The sequence below is a fragment of the Cetorhinus maximus genome, chromosome 17 (assembly GCF_964194155.1).
Source record: "Cetorhinus maximus chromosome 17, sCetMax3.hap1.1, whole genome shotgun sequence".
NCBI classification, from domain to species: Eukaryota; Metazoa; Chordata; class Chondrichthyes; order Lamniformes; family Cetorhinidae; genus Cetorhinus; species Cetorhinus maximus.
This window is the reverse complement of record NC_135895.1, coordinates 62,683,670-62,691,163: the sequence shown is the minus strand read 5'-3', so window position 1 is coordinate 62,691,163 and position 7,494 is coordinate 62,683,670.

The window sequence follows — 7,494 nt, the reverse complement described above, 5'->3', positions numbered from 1 at the left end:
AAGAGATGAAGGCAGCAAGTTTGTAGTGGAATGTAACAGAATGTCAGAAAGAGTAAGTAAGTATTTCCACTCAGTTTTGCAGAAGAGGTGAATATGTAACCATAGATGGATGTAGAACACGTCAGCTTGGTCCAGTGTTTATGTTCTCATATCTGAGATAGAAGATGCGGTTTCTAGCCTCATTTCAAGATTTAAGCATATAGTCTTAAATATGCAGCTACTTGTATTTAAGTGGGCACATCCCTTTAAATTGGAACTACTGGCCAGTATATTGACGTTCCCCATTGAGCTTGCACCCTGCAGAAAGCCAAAACTGCATTGTCAACTAAGAGCCTTGGTATGTGGATATACAGGTTATTGAAGGAAGCAACGCAAGTAGAATCAAAAAGCAGAGAATACAACTTCAAAGAGGTATCTTAAAGTTGAACATGACAAGCACTGGAGTGTTGCTTTGGGCTGCATTAGAGTGCTTAAGTTGGAGTTTGGTGAGAGAGGGAGTTCGTTGAGGGAAGGAAGTGATCCTTTCATTTCAACCTTTCCTCAGTAAGAAGAGCGATGACCTTGGAAGTGGAATCTGGTGAGTATTTTTTCTGTCCTTAATATTCTCTAAACTAGAGAAAGTAATGGGAATAATTTAAGGGTAATTCATGGCAGGGCAGCTCAGCCAAGTGGAATGCTCATCCTGTGTCATGTGGGAAGTCAGGGCAACACATGTGTAGGAAATGTCTCCAGCTGCAACTACTCAAAATCCATGTTTTGGAGCTGGAGCTCTGACTGGAGTCACTGTTGAGCATCCACAAGTTTCAGATCTTCATGGATAGCACGTACAGTGAGGTGGCCACACCATAGGTAAAGAGTGCAGAGACAGAAAGGGAAAGGGTAACCGCCAGACAGAGTAAAAACAATAGGCAGGTAATGCAGAAGTCCCCTGGGTCCATCTCCTTCTCAAACAGGTTTCCCGTTTTGGATACTGCTGGGGGCGATGGTTTCTCAGGGGAATGCAGCAAGAGCCAAGTCCGTGGCACCGTGAGTGGCTCAGCTGCACATGGGGGTAGAAAAAAGAGTTGGAGAGCAATAGTGTTAAGGGATTCTACTGAAAGGGAAACAGATAGACGTTTCTGCGGCTGCAGATGTGACATCAGGATGGTACGTTGCCTTCCTGGTGCCAGGGTCAAGGATGTCACTGAGTGGCTGAAGGAGGTTCTGAAGAGGGAGGGGGAACAGCCAGAGGTTGTGGTCCATATCGGTACCAACAACATAATTAAAAGAGGGGATGGGTTCCTGAAACCAGAATATATATGGAGCTAGGAATAAATTAAAAAGCAGGACTTCAAATGTAGTAATCTCAGGATTACACACAGTGCCACATGCTAGTGAGATCAAGAATAGGAGAATAGACCAGATGAATGCGTGGCTGGAGAGATGGTGTAGGAGGGAGGGATTTAGATTCCTGAGGCATTGGGATTGATTCTGGGAAGATGGGACTTATACAAGATGGACAGGTTGCATCCCAGCAGGACCAGGACCAATATTCTCGCAGGGGTATTTGCTGGTACTATGGGGGAGGGTTTAAACTAGATTGGCAGGGGGGTGGGAACCTGAGCAGGGAGACAACAGAGAGGGAAACAAAGATAGGAAGGAAAGACAGAAAAATAGAAAGCAAAAGTGAAAGACAGAAGAAACAAGGGCTAGCAGCAAATAGGGCCAAACTACAAAAAAGATGTGTAAAAATGTTAAAAAGGCAAGTCTAAAGGCATTGTATCTGAATGCACAGAGCATCTGCAATAAGGTAGATGAATTAACAGCTCAAATAGATGTAAAAGGGTACAATATGATTGTGATTACGGAGACATGGCTGCAAGGTGACCAAGGCTGAGAACCGAATATCCAAGGGTACTCGATATTTAGGAAGGAGAGGCAAAAAGGAAAAGGAGGTGGCATGGTATTGTTAGTTAAGGATGAAATCAATGCAATAGTGAGAGAGGATATTGGCTCAGAAAATCTAGATGTAGAATCAGTCTGGGTGGAGCTAAGAAGCAACATTAGTGGGAGTTGTCTTTAGGCCTCCAAACAGTAATGATAAAGTAGGGGAAATTAGAGATGCATGTAACAAGGGTGCTACAGTAATCATTGGTGACTTTAATCTACATATAGACTGGGCAAACCAAATTAGCAATAATGCTGTGGTGGATGAATGCCTGGAGTGTGTATGAGATGTTTTTTTAGACCAGTATGTCAAGGAACCAACTAGGGAACAGGGTATCCTAGATTTGGTATTCTGCAATGAGAAGGGGTTAATTAATAATCTTGTTTTGCGGGGCCCTTTAGCGAACAGCCACCATAACATGATAGAATTCTTCATTAGGATGGAAAGTGAAGCAGTCCGATCTGAAGCTAGGGTCCTAAATCTAAACAAACAAAACTACGAAGGTATGAGGCATGAGTTGGCTAAGATAAATTGGGGAATTTCATTAAAAGTGAATAGACATAGGTGGATAGACAATGGCTAATATTTAAGTAACGAATGTATGCACTGCAACAGTTATACATTCCTTTCTAGCGCAAAAACACAACAGGAAATGTGAGCCAACCATAGTGAGCAAAAGAAATTAAGGATAGTATTAGATCCAAAGAGGAGTCATATAAAGCTGTTAGAAAAGGTAGCAAGCCTGAAGATTGGGAGCAGTTTAGAATTCAGCAAAGGAGGATCAAGAAATTGATTAAGAGGGGAGAAATGGAGTATGGGAGATATGTTAAAACAAGATTATAAATTATTTTAAAAAGCAATTAGTTTCTTGAAAAAGAGGATTATTAAATGGTATGGAGAGTAGGCAGGAGAGTGGGATTAAAAACAAAAAACTGCGGATGCTGGAAATCCAAAACAAAAACAGAACTACCTGGAAAAACTCAGCAGGTCTGGCAGCATTGGCGGAGAAGAATAAAGTTGACGTTTCGAGTCCTCATGACCCTTCAACAGAACAGAGAGTGGGATCAGTCTGGTTGGTTCATGTGAAGAAAACCACTGGCATAGATTGATGGGCCAAATGTTGCAACATTCTATTAAATAATTTATTTTAAGGTGGAAGAAGTGCTTCACTCCCAGTGTTAAAATCCTTCCAAATTTCACATGATAAGTACAGATCTACCTTAGCTCATTCCTCTGGAAATGTCCATCCTGAACAGCATTAAATTGTTTCCTAAGTGACTCCACCTTCACTAACCTGACTGGAACTTTACACACTTTGTGAGAAGTATCTCAGGATCTAGGGGCAGAATTTTTTGCTTGCTGGGCAGGCGCGCGCCTGACCCGCTCGAGCGTGAAATGATGTGCATAGACATTGGCCGAGCGTGCTGACGTCAACGTGCAGTCGCGCGATAGCTCGGTCGGTGGGCGCACGCCGGAGCCGGCAGTGCACTCACCGACAATTAGAAGGCCTGTTAAGGCCATTAGGTTATCAATTAACATAAATTTTTCGCTGCCTGTCCAACCTTCCGGTGGTGGGTAGGTGAAAAGGCCAAGCGGCCTTTGCATTTTTTGGAAACCTCATCCATGGGCAGGATGAGGTTTCTAAAAGCAAATAAAAAAAAAGTTTTACAATGTAATTAATAACATGTCGCTGTTCATGTGACAGAGTCACATGAGGGGACATGTTTTATAGCATTTTTATTTTCTTTATTTTCTTTTTCAAAAACGCTTCATCTCCCTGAGTCAGCTCCATGCCTCAGGGAGATTTTCAAGTTCTCACTGGCGCGCATGCTTAAAGTTCATGCTCGGCCTACTCGCCCTCTCCACCCCCCCTTCCGCACAGGTAGCGTTTAGCGCTTAGCGCTTAGCGCTGCTGCTCGCATTTCACGCTGGGCGGGCCTTAATTGCGGTCCGGTCCCGATCGCGGGCGGCGGTCAGCTTCCCACCCGCCCCGGCTAAGCCTGCCCGCCAAGGGCAAAATTCTGCCCTAGGAGAACAGATATTAAAAAGAGCAAGGCCATAAAAAACTGCAAACAGAGCAGTGGGGTTCATGTCCAGATGAACACAATTATAAAATAGGGAAATCATGTTAAACTTATATAGAATCTTGGTTAGACCAAACTCTTCGATCTCCATAATACAAAAGGATATAGAAGCACTGAAGAAGGTGCAAAAGAGATTTACAAGGATGGTAACAGAATTCAGAGGGTTGAATCATTCCGAAAAATAAAATAAATTGGGACTCTTTACTCTGGAAAAGAGGAGATTGAGGGGTGACCTAATAGAGGTCTTTTGAATTATGAAGGGATTTGATGGGATAGATGTAGAGAAGGTGTTTGCACTTATTAGGGAATCAAAAACTAGAGGCCATAAATATATAATAGTCACTAATTAATTCAAGAGAAACTTCTTTACCCAGAGAATGGTCAGAATGTGGAACTCGCTCTCACACGGAGTAATTGAAGTGAAAAGCATAGATACATTTCAGGGGAGGTTAGATAAGTAGACGAGGGAGAAAGGAATAGAAAGAAATATTAATAGGATTAGATGGCTTGTGTTGAGCATAAACACTGGGTTAGACCACTTGGGCCGATTAGCATATTTCTGTGCTGCAAATTTTGTGCAAAGTACTTTCTGACATCAATCTTAAATATGCCTTTTGCCAAATTACTCCTAAGGCCCCTTGTCCCACCATCCAAGTTTCATGATCGCAACCTACTTAGTGCACGCCAAAGAAAGGCAGTCTTTGAACCTCTTGACATGTGCTTTCCAAAGACAATGCCCTTTTAAGGCAAAGGTAGTGCCACATTAAGGGAAAGACAATGCCCATTTAAGGATGCCAGTGAAAAATTAAATTACAAAGCTTATTTTAAACATTTTCCACTCCTCTCTGTTGCCATCATGTGTAGGGTTATGTCATTTAATTCTATTAATTTTGTGCAGGAGCATTTAAACAATTTTAGTTCTAATTCAAGGTATGACATAATGGTAATCTGATGATTTAAATGAAAATGAAATGAGATCATTTACTGAAAGTTAATAGAGATATCCTGCTCAACATCTTCTACAAAGCTTTGCATTAAAGTTGCTTCACAATAGTGTAATCTTTAAAATATATTCCCCTCCTTTCCTTAGGGTGCTGCCTTCTAATGTGCTCAGAATCTGCCAGTTAAGAACTCACTCTGTTTGCCATTCTTTAGATATGAGCCTAGACAGTGACTGTTGGAAGCTGTTTGACAACAGTGGGCATCACAATCTAGCCCAATCATGTTCTCACTCAGCATGTGCATGTCCACTTTTCTGAACAATATAATGCACATATGTATATAGAAAGAAAGAAAGATTTGTCATTATGAAGCACTTTCCACAACATCTGGACATCCCAAACTCTTTATAGGCAATGAAGTACTTTTGAAATATAGGCTGGGATTTTCATGGGCGGGACCCACCCTGGGTGAGGCGGAGCCCCAGCCAGAAGTCCACTGACTTGAGGCGGGACTGAAAGATCGCGGCGGTGGGCGGGTGTGGAAAATCCCGCCGATAGTCACTGTTATAATTTGGGAAATACCGCAGCCTGAGGCACAGTAAACTCCCACAAACAGCAATGAGATAAATTACTCGATAATGTGTTGTAGAAAGTTGCTCGAGATAAATATTTGTCAGGATTCTGGGAAGAATCTTTGGAATAGTGCGTTGGAATCTTTTATGTCCACCGAAGAAAGCAGGTGAAGCCTTGGCGTGATATCTCATTTGAAAGATGGCACCTCCAACCATGCAGCTCTCCCTTTGCTCCACTGGAGTGTCAGCTTAGGTACTGGTCTCAAGTCCCTTGATACCACAATTTTCTGACTCACAGCATGAATACTACCAGCCACAGCTGATGCTGTGGAAGCCTCATTACATACAGAAGAGCTTCCATGAGATTGAAAGCAAACATAGTACCAGTATTAAAAAGAGGGAGAAATCTGATCCAGCTGTCTAAATGTCCAGAAGTGTGACATCAGCAATAGGTAAAATAACAGAATGATTCTGAGGAGTCTGACTGAGGGATATAACAATACCTAATGAGAGCCAGCCAGCATGGATTTACAAATGGAAGATCTGCTTGACAAACCCACTTGATTCTTGAAGGACATTTCAAATAATGGAATTTTTTATGATGGTTTATTTAGACTTTTGACCACGTCTCACATGAAACTTCAAAAGAAACCAGAAACCAAGGGAGGTTGGAAAACAAATAGATCTGGTTAAGATGTTAGAATAAAACCAATATAAGAGAGTGAGGACTCACATTTTCTGCATGTACATTGCAGATAGGGCCCAGCAACAGCTATGTATATAGAAAATCCTGGAACGGCTGCATTTAATTCCCCAATATGTATGACAAGCAGATGAGGTTTCTCACCAGTAGCACAGTTTGCTAAATTCGACTTTATGGATTGAGAGCAGTAATGTGGTTCATGTTTCTTAACTACTGAAATGAACTCAGTGCAGAAAACATATGTGTGCTTGTTAAATTTCAGACAATACCATAGAGCTGTAAGGACAGGCTCCAGTTGACAAATTGTCAAAGGATTTTGATCAGTTTTTCAATTGGGAGAGACAATTGACAAATAAAATATAATCCAGGAAAATGTAAAATATTGCAGGTAAAAGAAATGAGAAACCTCGGGATGAAAATATCATAGGAAGTTTTGGAAAGCGATCTGAGTGTAAAATGTTGGGTACAAATTTAAAACCGCGCAGTTCAGAGGTGAAGGTTTTACAATACACCAGTCAGACCAAAGAACCTTGAAAGGAGGCTATTCAGCCCACTGTGTCCACACTGGCCGACAAGGAGTCATCCAGCCTAATCCTATGTTCCAGCTCTTGGTCCATAACCCTGTAGGTTACAGCGCTTCAAGTGTATATCCAAGTACTTTTTAAATGTTATGAGGATTTCTGCTTCTACCATCCTTTCAGGCAGTGAGTTCCAGATCCCCATCACCCTGTGGTGAATCCCTTGAATCCCCTTTAAACCCCCTACCCCTTACCCTAAGTCCATACCTCCTTGTTATAGACCCCTCAGCCAAGGGAATGGAGCCTTCCTATCCCCTCTATAATTTTATACACTTGAGTTAGGTGTCCCCTAAACCTCTTCTGATCTGGAGATGAATTGTAGGGCTGCATTTTACAGGGTGGCGGAGGCAGACGGCTCACTCCCTGGAAGGAAAGGCTGACACGACCGGAACAAGACCACCCCACAGCCATGTCACATTGAGGCTGGGCTGAATTACTTGAGAGTGAGATTTCTGCACCTCAGTGTGGGGGAGGACTCGGCCTCACGAGCTGTTGGCCAATCTGATTGTTAGTGGGCGTTGCTGGGACAACAGGAAGGAGCATGACGAAGATCATGGCTGCCCCAGAAAGATAACTTTCTTTTTATTCATTCGCGAGATGTGAGCATCACTGGCTAGGCCAGGATTTATTGCCTATCCCTAGTTGCCCTTGAGAAGGTGGTGGTGAGCTGCCTTCTTGAACTGCTGCAG